This window comes from Anas platyrhynchos, chromosome 4 (assembly GCF_047663525.1).
Source record: "Anas platyrhynchos isolate ZD024472 breed Pekin duck chromosome 4, IASCAAS_PekinDuck_T2T, whole genome shotgun sequence".
NCBI lineage: Eukaryota > Metazoa > Chordata > Aves > Anseriformes > Anatidae > Anas > Anas platyrhynchos.
In genome coordinates, this window is record NC_092590.1 from 50,649,466 (window position 1) to 50,677,247 (window position 27,782).

Genomic DNA, 27,782 nt, shown 5'->3' on the forward strand with positions numbered 1-27,782 from the left:
TATTCTTCTTTAACTACCTGGTCAACAAAAACATGTCTAAAATTTTCCTTGTGGTTAAATTTAACTTATGGGTAATGCATATCACATTTTTTGATGTTTTTTTTTTTAACCATTGGTTTGCTATGGCAGGCAGGGTGAAAATAGTTTCATTGTTTTACCTTGAATGTGTCATCAGCTGAATATTCCTGTTGCATTCAGGCCTGTTTTAGGTTAGCACAACTGGTGAAGTCCTCAGATTTTAACACAGAATATGCTCCTTCTCCCTTCCTTTCTGTTTTACTGTCGTCTAGGTTCTTTTTAAAAACATGCAACTGTAATCTTTTCCCCTATGTGTTGTTAGCTGTTGATCATCCTTCAAAATATCCGATGTGTGTAGTTCTTTACCATTTTTCAGATATCTTTTCATTATCTTGTCATGTGATACAATCTTTATTTTCCCCACTTTCACAGCATAATGTATTTTCCTTTCCTTTCCTTGCTTGTTTTGTCCTTCAGAGAAATCTAATTAATAAAGCAGCTAATGATAGGCTATATAAAATAAAATAGGATTTTGCAAGCAATGCTGAGTTGCATTGTGTGCCAGTGTCATTTATTCTTAATCTGGATTGTTTTATCAATATAAATTTGTTTGAAAGACCGAATTCTACAGTTATCAAAGTAGCTGAGCTGGGAGGTTCATTTTAATGTAAACATTAATGTTTATATAGAAAAACTATTCGGAGTTGCTATTATAAACGATGGAGTATAGGAGTTGGACAGATATTTTTGCTATTTATCTGAAGTTTCCATTGCCTTCAAATCTCTAAATAGTTTCATATTTTTACTGAGAAATAAATTGATAAATTGGAGACAATACTGTTATTTTCTCCAATATTTTATTTTCCCCTTGTATTTTGAGATCAATCTTCTCGGAGGAAGAGTCATTTGTTCCTCAAGTATTACAAAAACTCAGAACCTGCTGTTGTGATTATCCTGGTTTTGTTTAAGTTAAACAGTCTTGGAAAAAAAAAACGCTGTGAAAACAGTCTTTATCATTGTCAGTTTTGCCATTTCTAGAAGGACTAGCAGCTGGGAAGCTCTGAACAATAAAGGTAGTCAGAGTAAGAAAAGTATGAAATCTGAGAGAGGGGGGAAAAAATGTCTTACTAAGCTAAATTTGGAGAAATATATTCTATTTTAAAATACCATGCAAGAACCAAATATTGCCAATGAAAATATCAAGAATGGAAAGAGGAAGAAAGCATCAGCAAAGGATGAATAGAATGTTTATTCCACAAGAATGGAAGTGGAAACTCTTCAAGATTAAAGCAGTATGTGACATTTTCTACAGAGAATTAGCAATGCAATTTTAGGTAAAAAAAAAAAAAAAAATAATGGTAATTATAATGGTTTTAATAAATTGCATCTTGAAAGTCAGATTAGCAAACCACCCTAATGTCCAATCAAGATCAACAAGGGTAAGCTCTTTCTTCCCTGAACAAGTCTTCCATTGAGACAGTTTATTTCAGAAATTCCCTTACTGAGTTTTCTTGAGCTTCTTTCTTTCCAAGCACCTCCCACTTCTGGTGCATCTACAGTAGCATGTTAGTGCAAATCAGAATAATTTGATGCAAATCTTCCAGTCATCCTTATTCACAACGTTTTGGGTTGCGTTACAGAGCAGACTCAAGAAGCATCTCCCACTTGGAGATGATACTAAACTGCACTGTGTGGAGCATACCTAATAAATTCAGCCCAGGGCACCCGACCAGCATTAGTTCAAAGAAACAAACCTCTGAAATGCATATAATGTAAACCTCACTTTCTCAGCTATTTTCCTCTACAGGTTTACTCGTTTTTACACTACTTACAAATGTAGACATAAGCACTGTGGTCCAAGACCAGACTAAATAGATCGCAAGATCAAGTACACACTGGTGCAGCAAGTGTTGCATGAAAAGCTCTGTGAATATCTGATGGTCTTAACTCAGTGGCAGTTTTGAAAAGAAAAATGGAAGAGGACTTGTATGGGCATAATACTTTGTATGAATGGAATCAAAACATCTCTTGTTTTTTACATTATTAGCAGTTAAATAATATGGAAGGATGCCTTAAAAGTGAGACCAATTGGAGTAAAGAATCCTAATATTCATTTTAGAAAAACATGGATTTCTTTCAGCTTTTTTTTTTTTTACCTGACACTACCAATGCATTTCTGCTGTTTAATCTTCATTGTGTTTTTTTTTTTGTTTGTTTGTTTTGTTTTGTTTTTCAACAACTTGTATACACCTAGCTTTTCGTTCAAGTTCCTTTCTATTTAAGGTCAGTTTCTTAAATAAGCAAGATGTGTGCAACTCTGAGTAAGTCTGTCTTGTGTAACTTTTGAATCTACTGGTTAGTTGCTGACAGTTTAGGAATACTAGGCACAAAGCAACTTGAATGCTGCTGAGAGATGGTTCTATGGCAGCTCAAATCCTTTTAGACAGTGACAATCTAACTACGGAAATTAAAATCAGACTTAATTATACATGCTGTTCATGGAGTAGCTTGCCATTTGGGAGAATTAGTGAACTAGCTAAATGCTATGCAGAAACAATAAATTCTGAGTTATCAGCATTTTCAACAGTTACATTTCATGTTTTGTTTTGGATCATGAAGACATAACTTGCATTTTATTTTCACAATGAGATCTGGGAGCAGATTAATGTGGAAACCACCAAAGTCTCTAGTTTTCATTTAAAATGTTTTTGTGTGTGTGTGTTTTGAAAAAATAAAAAAATAAAAATAAAAAAGCTATTCTAAGAAATACATAGTTCAACAATAAGCTGAAATGTATGCAATGTGGTTGCACTGGTATGCAGTGTATGGCTGTGATCTCCTAATCCACTTGGCATTCATGTTGCAGATATATCTATCCTTGTATCTCTTATAGTGAGTGTATGCCCTGATCCTCTTACAGAATCTTCATTAAGTGATTGCACTGTCCCTGTAGAGCCCTGTCCCATTCCTTGTTGGAAGATACTTGAACAAAACTGCTGCAGCTATTGATGGCTTCTTTGTTTTCATCACAGTGTCCTTCTAATTGCCATCTGATAACTAGAAGGACTATGATAACATTTTCACACTTGAGTCATTGCTTTCTGTGCTTCTGGCACACTTGTATTTTGAAACTACTCTTAGATTACCTGAAACAATGCTGTAGGGAGGTAGTGGGGTATACGAAGCAAATGGATTTGCCTGTGGTGGATTTCTGATGCCCATCATTCTGAGGTTTCAGTACCAACCACCAGTTGTGATGTGAGATATTTCTTTAGTTAGTTGCACTTTAATACTTGCTGGAGTTAATACTCCCTGGAGTTGGGGGAAGGGAAAAGAAGGAAAAAAAAAAAAAAGCCAGGTATTTTTCTTCTAGCATCATCTAGTTCCATAGTTCATCTAGTTCCATAGTCTGTGTATCAGATTCTGTCATAGAATCACAGACTGATTTGTGTTGGGAGGGACCTTAAGGACCACCCAGTTCCAACTCCCTGCCATGGGCAGGGACACCTCCTACCAGACCAGGTTTCTGCCAGGGATGAGGCATCCACAGCTTCTCTGGGCAACCTGTGCCAGGGCCTCACCATCCTCACAGTAAACATTTTTTTTTTCCATATGTCTAATCGAAGTCTACCCTCTTTTAATTTAAAGCTCTTATCCCTTGTCCTGTCACTCCACTCCCTGACAAAGGCTCCCTCCCCAGCTTTCCTGTAGGCCCCCTTTAGGTACAGGAAGGCCACTATAAGGTCTCCCCGGGGCCTTCTTTTCTCCAGGCTGAACAGCCCTAATTCCCTCAGCATGTGTTCACAGGAGAGGTGCTCCTCTAGACCTGTGCATGTTCTTCTTGTGCGGGCAGTCCTGGACCTGAGCACACTATTCTAGGTGGGGTCTCAGAGGAGCAGAGACAAGACTAGAGGAAGCCTTTCCCAGCAAGTGTCATGAATTGAATGATTAAATTGTCACACAAAAACATTAATCCTTTTAATCTTAAATCCTACTTTCTTTCCAAAATAATTCAATTTATCTTTATCATTACCCTTTCCTATGTATTTTTAATATTTGTACCCATGAAATTCCTAATAAAAACAAAAAGCATGCATCTACAACACACTTATTTTTTCAACAATTCTTTCTCATACTTCTTTGCTATGTGAAATCTAGCCCATGTCTTGTAAAATGTCAATCTTTGTCCATCTTTTGTAATTGGTATAATCTCAAAACTAAGCATGGTGCTAAAAGCAATTTTATACACAGCTGGGAACCCTCATCTATAAATAGTAGCAATTCTTGGAACCAAATCAGTGCTGATTTATATGGCTGTTGATTTGGGTTATCTTTCTTGGACACTGTGAGTAGTAAGGCTTGGAATACTGCAAAAAATACTTATAAAAACAAATATTAAAATTATCATTAGGGAATTAAAAGACATTTCTGAGACTATTGTATTTGTATTCTGGAATCTCTATATCTGCATGCTTACCAGAGTATCATGTTGAAACAAATTTTGGAAAATTCTTATTCTGCCTCACTTCACGGAAGTAAAAACCCTAAAAATATGATAATATTATTATAATAAAATAATAAAATGTCAAAAAATTGTGTTAGCAAAGTGATCATCCTTCATCATTATTGTGATCATCCTTCATCAGAGAGTCATAGTTGAAAGTAGCTTAAAGACTAGAAAACACAGACATTACGGAATCTAAAATGCTATCCAGATCAATGTCTGAAATTGTCTTAAATTACTTTTGTTTGCTCCTATTATCTGAGCTCACTTGCTGATGTCTTCTATTCTCTGATCTACAACAAATTTTCCAAATCCAAACCAGGTTTCTGAAGGATGGAGAACTGTTTTCATTGAGTGCTCCAGAAAGCTGTGGCCTGAGGGGGGCCAGGACAGTGTGAGACAATATTCTTTCACTGGGGTACATGGACAGGGCTTTGCACTCCCACCCAGTGTGGGGATGCAGTCAGCAAATTCCTGTTTGTTTCCCTAACTAAAACCCAGTATAAGGCAACACCCCACACTGTGTATACCTGAAGTACCACAATGACAAGCTTTGGACCTACCTCCAGAATTAACTTGCTTCCCTTTCAAATCCATGGGTTCTCATACACTGAGGCTTCACTGAAATAATGTGGCCAAATTTCATCCATGTTCCACATACCTGATCAGTCTGCCTAGCTTCAAGGCAGATTCTGGTCAGTGGTTTAACATCAATATGTTCTTGGTATTAAAAGGACATTTAATTTGTTTATGAATTCTTTATAGCCATTATATTTCTCAATTGGTAATTTAGCAATTATTCCTTTAATTAGTAGAGTTGTTTTTTTAACTGAAATAGCCAAAAAACATATGTCTCAGCACACTGTGTTGTGAAGTGACTTGCCTGCTGGCTGTACATCTACTTTAGTTGCTGTTATACCACTAATTTTCTGAGAAATTTCCATTTTAGCTAAAATGCCCCCAAAAGATTTTATTTAAATTTTTACTCCTCTTGGACAAAGACCAGCACGTTCTCTGTCACTTAAAGTTCTTAAGGTTGAATAGATTTAGGACCTTTGCATTCTTACCAGTTTTCAGAGCCTATATGGCTACTCACAAAACCACCAAAAACAGTTTCTTCTATTTGTGCAAAATCCTGATAAAGTTTATAGTAATGCACACTCTAGTTGTCTTGTATCAAGCTCATATTAAAGTCTAGCAATGTTATAACAGGGATTTTAATATTGTGATATTTTGTTGAGGAGTTGCTGTCTTTGATTAATCATAGTATGTTTCATAAAACCAATGAAATTAAAAAAACAGACCTTTATAATATCTATCAGTTAGGGAAATGCAACATATTAACTTTTTTCAAAGCTTTTTTTGTTAAAGAATTTTGTTAAAGAATTACCCTGTCCACATGATAGCAGAAAAATAAAGTACTGAAAGTACTTTTAGCGCACAGAAATTAGAATGACTACTGCTTTGTCAAAACAAATTTTGTGTCCATACAGATACTACTTTCCTTATAAATTTTAAGCTTGTTACCATAGCCATCTGAAGACTCGTCTACTTGATATTGTTCTTTTAAATTGAAAGAAAAATGCTTGCTTAGACTTCTTGGTTTTTGTGAACCCTTGTTGAAATTTCGTGGTTTTGTTCATCTCTTTTAGCTGTTAAGCTAAGTTTAAAGTAGACAAAATTTCTGTGGCTCTTTTCAGTCCCTAAGTTTGGTGGTGGTATGTGAGTATATTCCGCAATTTATTTAGGATGCTGATATCTTTTCCAATCTGTTTTCTGATACCTTAGGAGCTGCTTTTTTGCTACTCAGCTTCAGACATTGGAAGGTCTTTGGTATACTCCTTTCTTCAGTGGTAGTTTAGATTTAGTTTAAAATAAAAATTGTATCCATGTTTTCTACATTCTGAGGTATGTTCAGCTATGTAAAATCAACGTTTATCTCAAATCTTAACTAAATACCAGATTACATGTACGAATCACATATTTGACGTGTTTCCAGAAAACATAGGAATCTTCGTCTTTGAGGCATTAACTCTGAAACCTGAGTCCATAAGGACAGTGTCAAAAGCTATAAATATATAAAATCTATAACTATATTTGGCCTGAATTGAATGTATTTCTAGAATGTAAGTTTATCTAGTACTTTTGGAAGCCTGCATCTCTTGCTGAATGCACCCATGCAGTTCATGCTGTTTCCAAAGGAGTCTTACAATTTTGAGCTGAATGAATGCTTTTGTTTTGTATAGATCGATTGTTCAGTCATCATATATGATGATTTATATTGTCATGCAAATGAATACTTATTAAATAATGTATTTCTTTTGATGATTATACAAACTGATTTAAGTCAGCCCAGAACAGCTAAGGCTAATGATGCTAAATAAAATGACACCAGGAAGGAATCTTTCTGAGGTAATCCAATAATTCCCTATTGTTTTGGAAGTCTGAATTTATTTTGAGTAATCATTGGTTTCTACAATAAAACAGTGATAATTATATTTACGTCTCCCAAGTATTTTCTCAGGAAACAGACAAACAGTCTTGCCTTGTTTGTTTTAAGAACACACACAGTACCACTGTATTTTCTTGTTGACTCTAAAGTTGAAATGGATTACTAATAAAATGGAATATGATACTAAAAGAGCAAATCTTTAGGGTGTTTTGCAAAAGAGAAAATAAAGGCTGAGTTTGCACAAACTTTCATAGGTTCAGTAGGAATTTTGAATACTGTGTGCATATCCAAATGCAAAATAAACAGGACCTTGTCATTTTGTGCTGTACAGGAAGAAAACTGACGATACCACCTTCATCTATGAAATTAGATTAAATTAAAATATTAAATTTATTTATAATTTGTATATATAATTATAAATTATATATTATAGTTTATTTGAATAAAATTATTATTAAATTTATTAAATTAGAATAATTAAATTAGGTGTGCATCTTAAAATCATGAGCTTCATTGTATTTGGAAATAATCTGGAAAGCAGATTAACACTATCAAAGGCATAAAAAAATTCTCAGTGAAATATCAGCTCTTATTATCAACATATCAGTCATCATTGTCAAATGTCTTATCAATGACAGCATCATTGTTTGTATTAATGGGATATTTGGCACAATTTCAACTAGTGAAAAGTACTCTCTAGACATTCAAGTAAAATACATATTTCCCTGTGAATATGTAGGGTTAGTATATGCATAATGTTCTTCATAACAGTAGTGTTGATATAATAAATAAGATACTTTCATTCACAGACCAGGCTAAGGGCTAAAATCATGCATTGTGTTGGTCCTTACAATCCTGTTTCTTTCTGGAAATAGCTGTGTGTTTTTATTATCCTTATGCATGTAGAAAACTTTTATGAAACATCTAAAGAGCAACTGATTACATCATTGGTTAACATCATCAGAAGACAATACTATAAACAATGGTAGTATAAGAGTTTTATGAGAGTTTTATGTTTTCATATTGTGTTAGAAGAACAAAAACAATTGACTAGTGTTTTTCCTGTGTGTTCATAATACTTTTTTTTTTTTTTTTACAAATATTCTACAGGTTGATGGAGTTTGGTTTTCTTATCTCCTTATTCCTTATTCCCTTTAGATGCAGCAGCGACAGTAGTTTTTCTCATGTATATTTTTGTATCCTTTTACCAACTAGCACTGAATATACCTGTCTGAACTGGATTTGAACTAGTAACTCATAAGGCTTTTCATTGAGCATGTCTTGGACTTGTTGCTCAAGTAATTTTTTAGATCAATTCTTAGGATGAAGTCCACTGGTATAATTTATCGCTGCTAGCACTACAAGAAGTTTAGGGCAGTGGTCTTTGGGTTTCCCTGTTCACCCACTGCAAACTTTGAAGTTACTACAATGAGAAAGAAAGATAAGCTACCTGGATATTATTGAATGTTCTTGTGGATCCCAACCACAGAAAGAGTGTTTAGAAAGGGGATCAACAGCTTTTATATTCCTAGATTCCACCTTGAGTAAGTGAATAAAAATAAAACAACCATCACTTAATATAAATACAAAGAGAAAATGACAAAAAAAAATCAATAGAGATACGAAAGGTCTCATGTAGGTTATACTGAATAGACAAAGCCAGTGGGAGGCTATATCATTCCACAGGTCTGAAAGCAATTAGGACTGCTTCATACTGCTTCCAAAAGCATGGAACAAATGGATCACATCCTCAACTGCTGTAAATTGAAGTATCTCCCCTGAGTTTACTGCAACTATTTTGATCATATCACAAGAACAATGACAGCAGGAAAACGTGCCTTGTAAAGTAAATGTGTCCTTCCAAGAACATTCATATGCTAAATGACATTTAGGGAAAGAAATGTCTTCACTCAGTTGAGAAAACCTGACTGTATATTGTCTTCTCATACGAAATACTTAATGGTTCTATTCTTAATATTTACCATATGTAAGCACATATTTTGCTGTATCAGGGTCTAAGCTTTACAGATATAAAATATGCCATTCACACCCATGCAATTACTTCTAACTTAGCTTACAATCTCAGTTACTTTGTATAGTACTTGAAAACAGAGGGAAGTTACTTGCATCTTTATGCTTTAATCTTGCTTGAAATTTAAAGTCTTTGAAACAAGAATTGTGTTCACAGTGGCTTGATTTAGGAATTCATAATTGTTTGAAAGACATCCCCAGAATAGAAGATAGCTTTTGCAACAGTAAATGTAAGATACAGTTCAACAATACACAGCATTCTGAGTTTCTTGCCAAGTTATGACAGATACACTGATTGATTACTAAAAGGTAGAAAGAATGCCAAAATCTGGATAGGATATTCCACTGAGACTGGAACCACTTATTCTTCGATTAGCTCTTGAAACTGTGGTTTAACTTCAGTTTACATCATCATATAACTGTTTCAACCAAATAGCTTTGCAATGTCTTGCTGAACTTTAGCATTGCCTATCTAGAAACTTGAAACTGCATATTGTGACAGTTTTTTATTTCCATGGGGACCACAGTAATTTTACTCTTAGACTTTTTGTCATCAGTTTGCCTCAGTGCTCCAACAAAAACAGAAGAGTATGATCATGAACCAGCATGTACAGTAACAGGTACACTGGAGAGCTAATCTGAGGACAGTTTCATTGCCCTTAGGACACTTAATTGCATCCATCTTTGGTGGTTTTAAAATGCTTCCATGTAATAAAATGGAGTATCCTGAATGGGTATCACATGAAGATTAATGAACAAAAGTTTTAAAAATACTAAGACAAATTACCACTGATATTTGAAGTTTGTAAAGGAGATTCGTTTTTTGGAGCAATGGTTAACAATCCATGCCAGGGGAAATATAACCAAACTCGACCAACGCACTTTAAGTAGACATATATTATAAACAAAGTCCTTCTGATAATTGAAAACTGGGGGTTTTAGTCGTAAGCAGAAAATAGAACGAACTATTAAAATGGGTAATCTACATAAAGATTCTCATCTACCCATTTTGGAAGTCATTTAATTCTTTCAATGTTAATCATCGTTTGACACATTTTGGTGCTTGTACCTGCCTCAGAAGAAGCTTCAGATTTCCGAGTTTATCTTCTGTGGAAAAACAAGTATCTTTGAATTATAAAAAAAAAAAAAAAAAGAAAGAAAAAAAAAAGCTTTAGCTTTCTTCTTTCCCTTTGATGGCTTGATGATAATACTTGTTAGCATGTCACTGAGAAAAGGAAGGGAAATAAGCAAGTGCAAGACTAAAGGCATCTAAGAAACAATCTAAATATTTCCACATAAATTATTCAGAACTTTAGGTTGTTTAAAAATTAGAATCCAGTATTTCTCAATGTAGAAGTGTAATTAAAAAATTCCTAATGAGCAGTTTATTTATAATTATTTTGATTTGGTATTAAAAATTATACACTATTTCTTGTACTGATGCACTTTGACATTTTCACTTCACTTGGTGAGCTTCTGTCCTGAGAAGTATCTATTTGTGTTCTAATATCTAAAGGTTGATTAGGACATTTGCCAAGTATGTCCAATTATACTCCATTCAAAAAGTTTTGAATGTGAAGAGTTCTGCCTATAGATGTGGCTTGAACACTTTCAAATCAATTTAATTGTGCTGAAATAACCATTTGTAAGTTTGCTGAAACTATGAAGAGCCATTTTTAGACTTCTTCATGCAATCCACTTACACTGTAACCCAGTGGACTGGAACCTAGCAAGGATATAAGAGATATGCTCATGTCCCTGAACAGAGCAAGTATCTGAAATCTGGAAATCTCTCATACCTGGCCACTGCACCTACCTCCTGATCATAATCATGTCTGTATGCCTGGTGAATGCCCCTCTTTCCTTCTCTCCGTTGCTCCCTCTTGTGTTTTACAAATACTGATTTCATCAAAACCAAAACTTCTTGATGAAAAGTCTTGACATCAGCCAGATAATAATTCATTCAGTATGAAATGCAAAAGTGTGAAATATTTCATGAAATCTGGTGGTTCCACTGTGAAGCAAAAGCAAATATTGGAACTCTGAAAGTGGTTAAAAAAAATAGGTCTATCTTGTACTTTCAGCAATTGCTGGGTTTATTTAAACAAAACACTTGTTTTTTACTTGAAAATATCTCAGGTTTAACTGTATATGTGCTTTTTAGGGAAAGAAAAAAATCTCAGCAAAAGTCATTACATGTTTCTACCAGGCAAAATAAGATTAAGATTTCAGGTGATCTTCTTTTCTCTCTCGCTTTTTAAAATATATTTATTACTTCCTCAGCAGGATTTCTTTTTAAGCATGAAAACAGATTGGGTAAGTCCACAAACACTGATTTTCTTTCAGTGAATCGCTCTGAATTTTGCATGCAATAAACCACAGCTATATTGAGTGCTAATGATTTTCTATAAACCGTCTGCATGATTTGGACAAACTCATTAATTTAAGTTGCATAGTAGATTGAGAAAGAACTAAGTTATGGAAGAGCACTAGCACCATATGTAACTAATCTTAGGTCTAGAAAGAACAGTCACATATTCAGACAAAGCGTGGCTGAAACTATACATATTTGATTCAGACTGATATCTGCATATAGCTACAACAGAGTTGCTTGAGTACTTTGACCTTTTCTTATTTTTGAATGGTTTTGGTAGATAATTTAACACAGCATGTTATAAATTGGTTTCTCTTTCCATAATAAGTCATGGGGCATAATCAGCTTAAACTAGCATGACAAAAAAATATATTATGGATAAATAACCTTATAGACATATATGTTAAAGATTTTCTACATTATTCTCATTTTATAATTAATTTAGAAATATATTGATATATAACCTAGTTAGGATATTAGAATTCATTATCTAACATTACCTAAATTGAAATTAGACTTGTCTGAAGACCTGGTTTACATGGCCTAGCTTTGAGCCATATGCTTTTCTGAGTTACAGAGGTAACAACAACAACAAAGTTACCTTTGTGTTTGATGTAAGTTTGGGTATAGCGAGGAACTAAATTCTAGAATGTTGATGTTCCTAGGCTGACTGCGATTTTACCTCTGCATATAAAGTATTATTAGATTGCGTCCCATTAGACTTACCTTGTTTCTCATTCCTGTCAACTTTTTTTAGTTCTATTGATTGTCCAAGACCCAACAGAATTATTAAAATGTTCAAACTTAGATGTTCTGACTTCTCATGTTCTTTCTTCTCCTTTTTCACCATAAAATATTGCTATATGCAATATTATATATTGTTATATTGTGATATATATTATATATTGTTATATATTGTTATAATTATGAAGATCTATCAAAGCAGCTTTAATCAATCATTTGTATTCTGGTTATTCTTCTCCTTTCTGTAGATGTAAAAGCAGGAAAAGGTACACAGGAAACAGTCCATCCCTAGGTTTCTCAGATAGATGGGAAATGGACAGACATCATCTATGATGTCCCTCTTTTCTCTGGTTTAGTTATTCAGCAGGTGCTGGAATAAAATCAAGCTTTATTAAACTGTTTCACAGAGCAGAGCATATGGCTCAAATCTAATAATTTCATAATCTATAAATATGTCCTCACTCGTTTTTATTCTTTCTTCTCTTGTGACCAGCTTCTTAAAAATAAATAAATAAATACTTTTAAATTAAAGTTTACTGATGATCAGTGTTATGTGAACTTTAGCTGAAGAAAAATAATTAGTTTTAAAAAATAAAATTTTGTCCTGAACTGTGTTTATTGTTTTGGAACAGTGTTACAATTTCGCATCACTTTTTTTTTTTTTTTTTTTGTATTGTCTAAAAAAACATTCTTAGGAACTTTTAACTGTAAGGAAACTAACAGCTTTTTGTTTTTATTTTGATTCCCATAAAAACAAATTTTGTAATTGTGTAGTTTGTGCAATTGCATAATTGCAAGCAAAATGTGTCCCTTCACAGCCTGTAATTTATTTACTGAATTCCAAACTGGAAATCTTTCAGGAAAATAGTATAAATCACAATTTAGATTGCAGTAAAAGTTTTGCGTGTGGATTCCCAACCAAATATATCTAAAAATCATTCTGCAAAGTTATTTACCTTTAGCTGCACTTCTGACTGTTTACCATCCAAATTTACTACTACATATGCCATTTGCTTGCATGGGCTTCAAAGTCTTCTGTCTTTGAAGAGGCAGAGATTAGGCTGGTAAGTCATTTCACTTAAGGCTTTCTACCTCCACTACGCACATACATTTAAAGCTACTGAGAAGAAAATTCAAACCCACTTCCATTCGGGCCTGCATAATTTTGCAACTAACTTTTAAAGTTAATACTGTAATTTTAAGGCTGAAAAATGCATATATAAAATTACATGGATGACAATGAAGACAACATTCAGCAAATTTAGGAGACTTTAGCACAAAGTTCCACATGCTGAGGAACTGAAACTTAACAAATTAGCTCCAGATATGGCTGTATTAGCAAGAGCCAGAGTCAGCCTTACAGAGCTGGCTTTTCTTTAACTGAAGAAATGCACTCCAGAAGACTTGCTTCAGCTAGTGAAGGCATTATATAAACAGTTAAAAGGCAGTTGTAGAAGGCTGGTAGAAAGATCATATATCCACAGTTAGTAATTATGAAGGCTTCCTATCTCCTTTCAGTATAAATATCCTGTCCCAGTTGTGACAGGCCTCCTGAGCACAGACTTTCCGGTCACTATATGCTGAGGCACTATTTTGTGTAGGTTATGTGATGTCTTACTGCTGCATGTCTAGCCTCCTCTCAAAGTCAAAGGCCAAAGATGCCAATCAATAATACAATCAGTAATGGTAAAATCAATTAATCAGAGTGATAATTAATAAAGAAGGTTTGCAACAGCTGAAGGAGTTGCCAGAGGGTAAATGATGCGTAACCAACCCACCTGGGAAGACAACTAAACTTATCAACATCACTTCTTTTATTCAAGAAGAGGGAAAAAAAACTGTTGGCTTCAGCCTGTGGTTTGGAAATCATACCTGGTAATTACCGTTATGATTCATGCTGAATTAGATTAAATGTGAGTAAATTATTTCGCCTAAATATGAGACCTGTGACCAAACATGTAGTTTTTGTGTTTTTATTAGTAGCATTTGTTATGTGAATAACTAGCATTTATTATTAATTGATACCTTAATTAAAGCCATACTAGTCATTTCCATTAGCTTACTCAAACTTCTACAGAGCTGTCCATCTGGTTTTAATCAAAACCAAATGGTAATCCAAGTTCTCAGGCTGGAACAGCTAAGAGGAAGTCATTCAGAGGAGGCAGAAGAAAGCAGAAAAGATAAACAGATGATATTCACTAAATTTGCATAGAGCAAAGGATGTAGATGCTGTAGGTTTCTCTGGAGACGTGATTCAGGCACCCTGTCAAACTGGAACGAAGTAGTTACAAGTGTTTTATGTCAGCAAAATACTAATATGATCAAGATGGAGTCTGTCCTTTTGCTTTCGCAGAGCTGGATTTGTGTGACTCTGGAGGATTCTCAGAAGAGGTAAAGCAACATATACCATTGCCTGCTCTATGCGTGCGCTTAAATTGTAGCATTCATTTTCTCAGATCCTGCTAATTCTCTTGAGTAGGGATATAATTTTAGCATACACGTGTACGTGGTATCATCGAACTGTGCATAGTTGCTGGTCAGACTAGCGCTAGACCCTTTGTAAATGTGATGTGTTAGTTGAATTTAAATCGGGTTGCTCTCTGCCTGCTCCCTACTACCTGGTGCCAAAGATCAGGCATCTCACAGCCGTTCTTCTGTTGCTCTGGATGACTGTTGTCTTTGCACGTACGCTGGAGACATATGAAATTTATATTGTTCTAAGGAAAAGAGAACAGGGCGGGTTTAAAAACATGTTTGCATTATGTAACTGTAGCACAGACCTTCCAGTTTGACAGAAATACCTCAGCAGTGTGTTAAGCTGAATGTCTTGAAATGCTCAGGCTGGCTGGCTTTTTCCCTTTCCCCCCTCTCTGCACGCTCTCTCCCTTTCTCTGCCTCATGCACGCACACACGCGCGCTCTCTCTCTCTCTCTCTGTCTTTCTCCCTCTCTCTCAAAGGCAGGAAATACTTTTCAGGCAATCTGGGCCTGGTTGTTGAGGCCCCTTTTACAAAACATCAGTCTGAATTTAGTAGACAGAAGTCACTGGGAAAAGCTTGACAGGCTCGTGCTTAGCTAAGGCTCCCTCCAGCTGCAGAGGGTGTTTTTGTTAGAATCACACATTGAGCAAAACTGCTTAGAATAGAGCAATGATCTCAGTAGCGAAATCTGAACTTTTATGCTAGCAGGAGCTAACTGAGACTGGGCTCTTTTGTTTGTTGGGGTTTTGCTCCATTTTTTTACATTTTTTTTTTTTTTTAATTTTTATTTTTGCTTTTTTACCAAAGACTTCAGGGAGTTCATGTCCGAGCTCTGCATTTTCTTCATCTAGGTATGGCTGTCTTGGAATCTTCCTATACTTTAAAATAGCACAAAATACAAACATTTAGAAAATAATAATAGAAAGAAAAGAAAAAACAGCAGAGAAACAAGCAGCATCCAGCACTGGATCTTTCAGCGTTCAGGATCTCAGCACTAAAATTAGAGGTAAATAAAATAATAATCATTACAAATGTACATTTAGTTTTAGGCTCTGTGCCAATTCTGTTTATCAAAATGTGTCAGATCTATAACAAAATCTTGTGCATTTTACTTAATCTTTTAAAAGTATGCTCGATATGCTGAACTTTGTTTATTTTCATTCATATAAATAGAGCTGCATAGTCTTGCTTACGTATTTTTAATAGACATTAAATAGGAAAGCTAGAAGTGTGAATGATATCTTTTTTCACCTCATTTGCCAACAGGGAGGGCGTTTAGGGCTATGTTTTGTGTCCCCCTCTCCTCCCCCACCTTCCCTCCCCTCCCCTCCCCTCAAGCAGTAATGAAGTTGAGAAGAGTTCTAGGTAGAAATATATCTGTTACACCTCTGTGGGTCTCGGTCTCTAGCTTTTTCTTAGTCCTGGATGAAGTTTGTGGCATAACTGACAATACAGTCATATGTATACTCTAAACGTGCAATTTCAAGGTAACCTTCTTGGTGTTTGCTAAAGTAAGTTATTTTTAGTAGCCTTTAATTAGATATACAGTTTGCAGTGTGCTGCGCTAGCATTTAGATGAGGGAACGCAAGATTCACTGAACGTCAGCTGACTGCATAACTTTTGGTGAAGATGTATGAATTTACTCAGCCTTCCTTAACCTAGTTAAAAGTTACAAGAATCTGCTGCTGAAATGTTTAGGAGAAAATTCGGGATAGCACTTTCAACTGTGTGAATAGAGCTGTGGCTATTTTATGTGAGGTAGTGTTTTAATTATTAAATTGTTATAGACATCAAGCATTGTTTCAGGGCAGCCCTTTGTCATTCTGACAATCTAAGGGACAGCTATTACAGCTATTATTTCTAAGTAATGTAAGAGGTTCTTTCTTGCTTCTGTGCATTATTAAGATTCCATATAGTTATTGGCCAGTTTGGTAATGAAAGAGAAATCATCTGTTCGTATACATTGGAGAGAATTTCATTAATTTTTAATTGCGTTTTTACTGAGTATTGTTTCAAAGCAGTTGGTGAGTAACTAAATTATTTTGTGGTCTGAAAGGAAGGGAAGGTCCAATATCTCTTCTGCATTAGATTGAGAATGTATGCTTTACTGCCCAACCCATTCGGACAGAAGAAAGCTGTTCATGGTGGTCAGAAGCTCTGGACTGTGAAGAGCATGGGTCTGAAGATAATAGAGAACAGCTGGCAGGCAGCAAGTTACTCCTGGGTATATCTTGGGGTGAATTTCAGAGTAGCAGTCGCTTTTGCTTATGCACAGCCTTCTGCAGTTCTTTGCCCTGGGCTGGGAGAGCTGTGGTAGGTAGGTGGTGGGACTAAAAGGTTCAGAAAGGAATCTGACCGGCTGAGTCTGTGTCACTCCCAAGAAATTTATGCTGGAACTTTGATGTCCCAAGTGATTTGGCATTAGTGCCTTTTAATGCATTCTATTTCCATACTTGCCCCTACAAGTCTGCATATATGTACTGAATATTAGCCAGAACTGTAGTTAAACGGGATAAAATATCAAATGATAAAAATAACTATCCACACCAAGGATATCTGCAGTATCTACCTTCTGCAGTATCTTCTTCTGGCTTTTAAAGGGTATAAAGATCTCATTTGACTTCACTTGCAAATAAAGGTACCTGACACATGAGACAGTTGAACTATAAGGCAGACAACAGAATAAAACCCAGAGAATATTTTCCATAAGAAAATATAAAACAGATAGATATCCTACTTTTTCGTTTAGAAGGTTTATTGAAAAGTTCTGGAGAAAAATCACTATTATTCCTGGTTCTACTTATTCTAAATTCTGTGTTTCACTTTACTATTTTCTTAGATACTATTGTTAAAAAAAAAAAAAAAAAAAAAAAAAAAGTCTAAGAAAAACTATATTATATATAGCAATAATGAACATGGATACATAGGGTACAATCTCACACTAGGCATCTAAAGTTTTTGACCTACTCTTCCTTCAGAAATGTTAATAGTCTTAACTTGTAACACACATACAGCCAAAATAGTTATAGATGACTCCTTTGAACAATTAAGCACGTGAATTAACATCTGCAGCCTTGTAGAAAACTAATGGAAGTGACCACATTCTTATAATAGAAACAATTCCAAGAGCTCTGCTTTGCTATAAACTTATATCCCTGCAAATTCTTTTGAACCAAGGTTCCTGTTGAAATCCAAGTTAAATTCTGTAATCAGAGCATGTGAACAACATTAGTTGTGATATTTGGGTCTAATTCATGAAGATCATTGTGATTGACAAATTTTAATTCCTTCCAAAAGAAAATGAAAAACAAAATTAGTTTGGTAGACAATTTTTGAATAGGCAAGACAAAGTAATTCTTGTGAACTGCTGAGCTTAAAATCTGTTTTTAAGCTATTCTTTAATGTGGTGGGAAAAATAGAAGAAATATCCATTTTGCTTTCTTCATTTAACTTTTCAACTGTTAGAAGTGTTATGCTGAATTTTCTAATATAATTTTCTGTTGTTCTTAAAATGAAATTTGTTGCTGAAAAGTATCTTCAATATAAAGCTTCCCTGTGGAGGGCAGTAGCAGAAGCAGGAAGAGAACTTAGGAACATTTTTCTCTTTTCTCAGATGGGAGATATGTTTTAGAACATTTGCCTTTTTTCTTTTAGTCATCTGTTTCCATTTTCTGTTGTTTGTTTGTCTGGGGGATAAAAAAAAAGAGGGGGGGGGTTAATATCAGTGTTCTGTTCTTCTACAAAAGAAAAAGGGAAAAGACAAAAATGGAGTAAGGGCAATTGAAATAGCATAGCCAGAAGAGCTAGATCTTGATCTCCTTCCTAATATCAGGTAGATTGGGAGGAACTTCTGGAGATCTCTGGTCCTACTCCTCACTCAAAGGAGAGTCAACTACATCAGGTTGCCTTGTCCACTTGAGTTTTGAATATCTCCAAAGATAAGTGTGAATACTTAGGAAGGTCTTTAAACTTCTCTGTATATACAGATATATAAAGGTACGCACGTTTTTGTGTGTATGTGCATTTATATATACATGTGTGTGTACGTGTATACTTGCATGTATGTATATATAAAATTCATGTCCCAAAACAAATGTACATAAAATTTTTATGTGCAAACCCTGTGTAAAATAGGATTGCATATATGATTTTATTTTGGAAATGATTACCAATATTAAATTTGAATATGTTATTAGGATGCTGAATGTATCTCAAGATTTTCTTCTATTTCATCATTTACCATTGATATTTATGGATGCTTTTAGAAACTGCTTATTTTAAGAGCAGTTTTTGGTGGAGAATTTTGAATCCATTATTATCATAATTGCTTGTTTCTCATGAATGAGGAAAGTCTCTTATGTTGAAGTTACAAATGCATGGAGTTTTATCTGCCATATTGTACATCAGCCACTGAACACAAATCTGCCTGTCTCTATGTACCTACATTAAAACTGATTTAACATACAATCAATTCTTTACTTCTAGTCTTCACTTTCTTGTAGGCTGTCCTTTCTCTTACTCTGAGTTGTGATATTTCCTGTTTGCTATTTTATTTTATTATGTCGTGTGTCAAATTCCAGTAAGATTAGATTGAATGCTGTTGAACTTCAGGAAAGTCTGTAAACAACTTCTCTTACTTCTAAATATCTGATTCTTCGTCCACCGTCTAGCTCTCTATGAGCTGTAGGCTTTCCAGGGTAGGTACCATGTCTTACCAGTGAGAGTATTGTAGTCTGTTGTACTAGACCTCATCAGTTGCAAGTACTATTTAACGCATATCTGCATAAGTAAATCGTCCAAGTTGAACATCACTGTATTTGTGTAAAGTTTGCATCAGGATCCAACATTTCATTTGGATAAGGGGGAGTTGGTGTCAAGATTCAAAAAGGTAATGTCATTATAATAGGAAGTGATGAAAATCTATAGCAGTAGGGAAGATCACTACAGAGTGTTGCTTTGCTTGGGGGGGCTGAGTAAAAATGGAAGAGGCAAGATGAACCAGCAAGAAACTTGCCTAGCCAAAGCTCTTGGTATTGTATTGGTACAGCTGTGTAACTGCAGCTTATTAAAGAGCATCCAACAACCTCAAGTTTGTTTGATTATTTTTGTTGGGACCATCACAAAATATGAAGTCGTTTTCTTCACCTGTCCTGAATTTTCTTCTGCAGGACAGAGATGGAAAGCAGCTTTAAGGGCATGGGAGACTTACTTTGGGTTCACTGATTCAATCTGGAGCATTGAAGCCTCCACTTCTAGGCAACTCTGAAAGACTCAACACACTGAAAGTTGTAGTGTCAGATTCTTTACACTTTTTTTCCCTCCTGCAGGTAAATTCCAAATATCCCTTTTCATTTTGCTTGAATGGTACATCTTCAGATAATACTGTTTTATCAGAGAGGTAGAAACTATCAATAATGTACTAAAATAAGAAGAATTTCCTGAAAAGATGATCTCAGAGTTGCACCCTCCATGATAGAAGCTGCGCTTGAAGGGCTCCATGTACAGAGATAAATCCACCAAATCCAATTCAGTTAAATACTTGTGTGCAGGAGAGGGAAGTTGCTAGGAAGGCACTGACAAACCTGGAATCAGTTTCAGCTCATTTGGGTATATAGCTCAAGGTTTTTGAAAAGATTTTTCATGTCATGTGAGGATTGGTAGGTGGTAAAGGAAATAGATCCAAATTAATCTTCAAACTGTGTGAGCTCAAGATTAATCTGCAGACATGTACTTGGAAGAAGTAAGTTACAGGGCTGACTTTGTCTTCCCAGGCAGGCTACAGGCACTGAATAGGGGATTATCAGCATCCAAGTGGGAGACAAGCTAATGTTTGGAATTGAGGTCTCTCTGGAAAATCATTTTCAATGTTTTATTTATGAAGTATAAGTGACAAAAATAGTCTTTTGCACAGCTGTGATAAAAACATGCTAGTGGTCCAGCTGAATATGAGAGGGCATTTACTCTGAGCGTGACAGAACACTGGCACAGGTTGCCTAGAGAGACTGTGGAGTCTCCTTCTCCGGAGATATTCAAAAACCCGTCTGGATGCCATGCTGTGCAATGTGCTCTAGGTGATCCTGCTTGGCAGGGGCGTTGAACTAGATGATCTTCAGAGGTCCCTTCCAACCTCAGCCATTCTGTGATTCTGTTATTCTATTCAGTAAGGGCAATGGTTTCCAACAGTCATTGTCTACAGTGTCTTGGAATTCATAGTTCATGGCTGTAACGAGCACTACCAACTCTTCTTTATATGGAAACACTCTATTAGAACACTAAATTTAAAAGGCATCAGGTATAAAATCTGGTTAATGTAGTGTTTTCCAAAGGACCTCCTGTAGCTAGAAAATTCTTCTTCTTATTTACCTAGAGCTGGCTAGAAAATGGCATTTCTTCCATCCTAAAAAAAAAAAAAAAAAAAAAAAAAAAAAAAAGTAGGTGTGGGTGGGAAAAAATTATCCTAATTCAGGACCAGAAGAATAGCCACTATGTTTACTTTTTTTTTTTTTTTTTTTTTTTACACTGTCTTGTTGTCTTGTCAATTTGCTTCTCGCCAAGAGAAGCATGAATGGAGGTGTTAAGGAATCTGCCAACGACATGTTTTTCTTCTGCTCTCCAAGGGTGGATAGCAGAAAGAATTTGGGGAGAGGATTATAGGGCAGACGTGAAAGCACAAAACCAAGATTTTCTTATAGGAGACCTCACTTCTGAAAATGGAATTATGTTAAAATTTTATTTTTCTAGTGGACAGTTATAAATTTGATGGCTGTTTTCACTGTGAAGTAAGGTGATGGGGAACATTCAATTATAATAGTAAGAATTTAATGCTGATCATTAAATATATTGAAATATATTAAAACAGCATTAATATGAATTAGAATAATTACACAATAAATACTTAATATTCTTTCATTTTTGTCTTGACTGTTCATCAGTGTCAAATAGCACAAAACTACAAATTTTGGTATTTTTAATTGCTGTTTAAATTGGTTTTTATTTGATAATTAAATTGGGTGTAAATAATATAGATCTTAAGTAAGTGTGGATAACTGTGAATCAGCTTGGATCCTGTCATTTCCCCTTTCTCATCCTTGAGGAAGAAGCTCAGCTGATCTGAGACTCAGTGCTGGAAATGTACCAAATACAAATGCAACCAAGCTAAACCCCAGTGTAATCACATGTTGGCTACAAGTAAAAGCCCTCTTTGTATGATGATGAGCACTGGCAATGCAGCTCCTTTTTGTGGGGCAACAGAAAGAAAAGTAACTCAACACTTTTGTTTTCTAACAGTAAATAAAGGCATCTGACAAATTTTGGGTTCATATCTTAAGGTTCATATGTTAGGAACCAATAATACTTGCACTAAACAAATGAGCCTTCAGATGTGTTTGAATGAAAAACTTGCCAACCTCCTGGTATAATTTAAGGCATCTACTATATTGAGTTCTTATAATATTGCTGGATTGTACTACAATATTCTGTAATATGTTAAATGATATTTACGGAATGGATTTAATCAGACTTAAAAGTATTATATGTTTTCATAGACATTAAACTGTAATGAGTATATCTGACGTCAGAATCTATAAAGGAAAGCAAAAATTAATTTGTTAAAAGGAAAATGAAACTGATTGCTACTGGAGAGATGAAATCCTTATCAAGTCATAAATGTACAGGTACATCACTTGATTAATTTTTTTTGTGTGTTTTTATTTCAATTAGAAATCATGAACATTTTGCAGTGTATAATTTATATTTACTATTCATTATAACTTCTATTTCCTTATGTGCCAAAGCAAAAAATAAATCTGGTTTGATACTTCTGCTTGCTATTTCTACATTGATCTTCTGCAAATTCCTGCAGCATGGGCAAGGTGAATATTCTCCATTATACTGTTGATATGGCTCTAAATTCTCTCTTTCACAGGCGGAAAATCTTATGTCTGTTTCATGGCCCCTCAAACAGAAGCTATACCATATTTTTCATCCTCTTTATTGCTTTTTGCTACACCTTTTCCTGATTTATTTCTCTCTGAGATGAAAACATCATTTTGTAACTTTATGCTCAGTCTCTGTTTTTCCTACTGTGCTATGTGCTTTCTAATTTTAACTAAACTTTGTGATTCCATTCCAGATTACTAGTCACAGCCTTTCTTAGATATTTTATTTTGATTGGTAGCAGATAACATAGAGGTTATTATTATGCATTTATAGTTGGAGTTATTTATTGACAGGAAATTTCATACACCATTTCCTAACTGTTCACTGTTGGGCCCTCTGTAATTCTTCTGTCAATTTTCTGAATAAATGCTGCTATGTCACTAACAAACTTTGCCATTTCATTTGTTTTCTCCCTCTGAATAAACTAAACAACACGATGTAATATTCAAAATTACAAATCTATTGATTGTTTCCCTCCTTATTCAGCCAATTTTGTGTACAGAGATCAGACTTGTAAGTATACAGTTCAGGACCAAGTGGATTTGATTTGACTTGATTTTGAAACCAGCTTTTGGTATGCTCTGGCATTGCTCCAGCACCTCAAAGCTGTTTGCTGCGCAACTCTTCCTGTTCCTCCAGCTTTCTTGTTTTGAGGAGATACAATCCATGAGGCTTAGTAAGAAGATGGACATGTCTGAACCAGAAGTCCCTCTGCTTTTCCTCCTTCTTCATGATCAGTGAGAATACTGCAAGAGTCTTTCTTGCCCCCAAGAGGCTGTACTTCTCACACTTGAGCCCTGGTCAGGATCCCCTCTGCCTCTGCTCACGTAAAACTCATCTCCAACTACAAACACACTTTTCATTACTTAAAAGCATATCCATCGTGCAATTCCCCAGTTTTTCCCCCCTCTGGCTTGCAATCATCATTACTGTCCCCCTCCAATTCCCATGTATGTAGTGGGTAACTATCAGAGTTATGCAACATTTTTTGTCCCCCCCCCTTTTTTTTTTTTAAAGTTTACAAGTTATTTTTTATTTGAGTATTGCTACTCAGTTCAACCATTTTATTCCCGATTTCTTTGTTTTCTTGTCCTGAAAACTCTTCCGACCGATGTTTCAACCCAAGTCAGTTCCTCAGACTTATCTCTCTGGGTTGTTAGCTTTTCATCTGAGGGTTGTGATCTGTTGACTTTTTTTTTCCTACTTGATTTATAGCTGGCTAGCAATTGGTGGTGCATTGAAACAGTCTATTTTTAAAACCCTATATTATGTGCCGGTAGAAATTATTGTATATTGCACCTAGATCATACCTCTGTAATAAATGGCAATGCTTAAGCCACACTGTCCACTGCAGGGCATTGATCTGGTGTATATTAAAGGCACAATTCAATATCATTCCAATATTAGTCTTTGAGAGTGTTTTGTGATTTTTCTTTTTAGTATTGCATGTTATTTTCTTTTCAAGTATTTTGTCACAAAGTGAGGAACGAGACTAACTCAAGAAAATACTTGTTTCATATGCTAGAATGTTTTGGTTTGTTTTGTAAAATAAAATGGCTGTATGTTGCCCATAACTGTTATTCATTCTCTCTTTATCTGTTATTCCTTTTTTCTCAAAAGAAATCTTTTAGGATTGACACTTGTTATGGGACATAAGTATCACTAAAAACTTAGCCAATGGCTTGTAGTAATCTAAAATAATGCAATGTATCCTTCAGTTCTTATGCACCTAACATTGTATTATAACTACATCAGAAAATCCCTATCTGTCTGGCTTTGTGGCTTTGTATGCAAATGTATTAAGAGTACTAAGTCACTGAAAGATTTCCATTTGGATAATTCTTGTCAAGACAAACTTAGCAGAATTCATATCAGTTATCTCACAGGTGACAGCAGCTTCTTTAGGGTTTGTCAGATAGGCTATGGTCCTAAATGTTATGTATGCAACATTGCTGCATATTATTTAAATAATATTAATATAATTATTATATTAATATTATTTTTTCAGCATAAAAATACATTGACAGAGAAAATGTAAGGAAAAAGGTAGATTAGAATTTTTATTTTTGACACTTTCAGTAATTTTTGTTTTGAAAAAACAGGCAGAAGGGGAAAACTTTAGGTGGACACTGTCTAATAAGCTATATTTTCTCTATATTCAATATACATATATTGAATTGATTTGAATCCTTTAAAAGTAATATGCAGTGTACCAAAGTCAGTTTTAATATTTCTTTTTACCTTAGTATAGTAAGTCTTCTTCAGCTTTAAAATATACATACTCACACACACACATATATAAAGTACGCATCACATACTTTCTGGAAAAAAAGCTGTTAAAATAGTCATAGCCTTTTAATATTATTTATTTTCAATGCTTTAAATTTTTGCAGCTACGTGATTATCTTCTATGTTTAAAAGAAATTAAGGGAATTGCATCAGATATTCACTAGATGGATGTCCTGCAACAAATATTCCTTATATTTATATTCCAGGAAATCAGTTTAGAATGATCTACACAAATGCACCACAAAGCCTGTTTATTTAGCAACTGCAGACAAGGTGAGCCCCTGCTTCAGTGAAATCCAGTGAGTGGTATGTATCCAGGAAATAAGAGAGGGAAGGCCTGTAAATTCTAAAACAGAAGATATTTTAAAATAACTAGCTGAGCGAAGACCTAGAGGGTTATGTTTTATCTCAAATTATTTGTAAACAACATTCTGTCTCAGAGCTTGGTATGGAGTTACTGAATGTAAGCCAGACCAGGAAGATGTGAGATGAGTTTATAGGAAACAGACCCTGTTCACTCAGACTTCCTTAAACAAAGTTTGCTGACCGGGGTCACAGACCAACAAAGATAAAATAATGATAATCAAATAAATATTTCTGCTTGATCTCAGTTGCTTACATGTTCCTGCTACATAAAAAATTTAATGAAACAGCCTTTCATCTTAGTGTAAATTTTTAAGCTAACACTTTGCCTTACTCTTTTGCAACAAAGATTTGCATCATGTGCAAATAATTAACAAAACCTGAATTTCACTTGGTGTCATAGGGGTTGTACTGCCAGGGATGCCATTGGAGTGTCCCCCTGCATGGTGATGGCTTGCTGTGCTACTTGCTGTAACTGTCCTGTCCTGTGCCACTGTGGGGTGACACTGCCCCATCTCATGGGGTGGCGGTTGCTGAGTGGCTCCACACTTCTTCCCTCACCACTTTCTCAACCATGGAAAAAAACAGGGTGGGATCCTGTCTTGTGTTCTGGGAGGCTGAGGAGGACCAGAGAGGGACCAGAGAGCCCTGGCTGTGTGTCCCAGCCTCCCTGAGTGGAATATCATGAGATAAAGAGAGGACACTTCTCTGTCCTAATTTCAGAAGCCTCCTTGAAACAGTTTAATTTGAGCTGCTGAGGAAAAATCGCAAGAATCTTTCTTAAAGGAAAATATTAGACAATCTACTCATAGTATAGCCTACCAGTTCATCTCATACAGGTTTTCAGTCAGTGCTTTATCTGTTGTAAAGTAACTATAAGTTCCATGAGACTTTATACAAAGCTTCCAAAACTGAACACGTAGAACGTTGTCCTGCTTTTCATTTCCATTACAGTTTACATTGAACAGAAAGGGCTGCACATCAATAAAAAGGTAGACAATGATAACAGGAAAAAAAGTAGGAATCCTTTCTTCTGCAAAGAGGCAGCTCTCTTTTCTCTCTGGTAGAGAAAGGAGCACAGTTATGAATCTTGTTCAGAGGTCTGGAGTGGTGGACCTTCCAAAGCACATCTTATGTGAGTGCAAAGGAAATAAGTTACCCTTGTGTGGAGGTGGAAAAGAGAAAAGCTGATTGTTGGTCCATAACTATTGCACAATTGTAGCAGGGAAAGAATTTCTAAGCTGAACTGTAGCAGATAATGCAGCCTTTGGGGAGCAGAGGAAGGAGCTGAAAGGAAGTGAGCTTCCATCAAACTGGAGGCTCTCCGTGTGCCAAGGGAATGAGGGGGCTCCAGTGACTTGGAGCTGCCCAGATATCAGGCGTGTGTAAGGTAATTTTTTTCATACTTGGCATTAACATAAGCTGATATTTTTAGAGAACAATGAAAGTAGCCTTGTCAGATATTTATTTGTCTCGCATTTCAGGCAAGGAGTTGCGTATTCTCCCGTTTAATCATTTTTTTTTTTTCTGTAGTCTACTAGGCAGCCAAAACTAGTGATAGTGCAAGTAAAACAGAAGGGTTCCTGAAGTAAAATTTATTTGTTTTTCATCCCCCATGAAATATAACTCTCCACATCCAAAAAATGAAAAACAGTAAGGGATCTGTTCTCCCCTTTCTGTACACGTGTAACTCCATTTAACAGCAGCAAGATTAACACATGCCCTTTAACTCTCTGAATGCCTGCATGCTGCATACCATGAGCAGCCTAAATCTGAAGGAGGTGGATGTATGAATGCCATTAGGAAGTTGCCTTTTTAAACTTCTCACACTAGTCTTTGCTCTTTATATATATGTATTTTTTGTCAGAAATTCCCATGTATAGCTGTAGCAACTCTTTTTTTTTTTAACTTTTTTTTTTGTAAAGGAGTTGGAGTTTAAACAGAGCTTCTAGGAGGGGAGGAAGACAGGGAAGCTGCAAATGAATTGCATACAGGTGCAACTCCTAGCAGTGCTAATGCAGTGCAGAAACTAGCAGTGCAGAAACTATAGAGCACCTTTCAGTAAACTTTAGTAAACCTTCAGAGGTCAAAACAAAACACAGCCATGTTGTCAAACCAATTCTGGAGAGCTTTATGGTCACTCAGAGAAAGGTGCAACAGAGCTTAAAAGTATTGTAATTATTGATTTGCACTCTGTAGTAATTTGAGATCGTGCATAGTTAGAAATAGTAGGAGAATGTAAATATGAAATGAAGTCAGAATAAGAGTGCAAACACACTGCAAATTTATGCAGTAATCTGACTTTACACGTCAATATTTAAGTTTGCTTTCATATTCAACCAGGAAAGAAAAGAGAACCTTAAAGCCGAATTAACTTCTTACTACCAAATTTTGCCTCTGAAAGCAGATAATTTTTTTTGGCCTGGCTGCATGTTATTTTCCGTTTTCCTCTGCCTCCCACACGCTAATGACTTGCGCATGGAATTCTCTTACCCTATGAATATATTTTCTTTTTAAGCACAGTCTCCACAGAGGAGGAAAATGTGAATGTGAAAAGAAACTTGCCATCCTCAGAGGTGGTTAAAAATC

The 27,782-nt window shown here is 35.3% G+C and overlaps 1 protein-coding gene across 4 annotated transcripts in view; it reads left to right on the forward strand.

Annotated features, from left to right (window-relative positions):
* DLC1 (DLC1 Rho GTPase activating protein) overlaps positions 1-27,782 on the forward strand; it is a 256,883-nt gene that overhangs the window by 18,862 nt on the left and 210,239 nt on the right. The window contains exon 1 of one of the 4 annotated variants that reach the window (XM_072037585.1): positions 14,292-14,514. The exons of 1 other annotated variant lie outside the window; for it this stretch is intronic. The gene's annotated coding sequence lies outside the window, so the exon portion shown is untranslated. Of the gene's footprint in view, positions 1-14,291; positions 14,515-14,967; positions 15,609-27,782 lie in introns of those variants that run through there. 2 more of the 4 variants (XM_072037584.1, XM_005012729.6) reach the window with 2 other exon arrangements.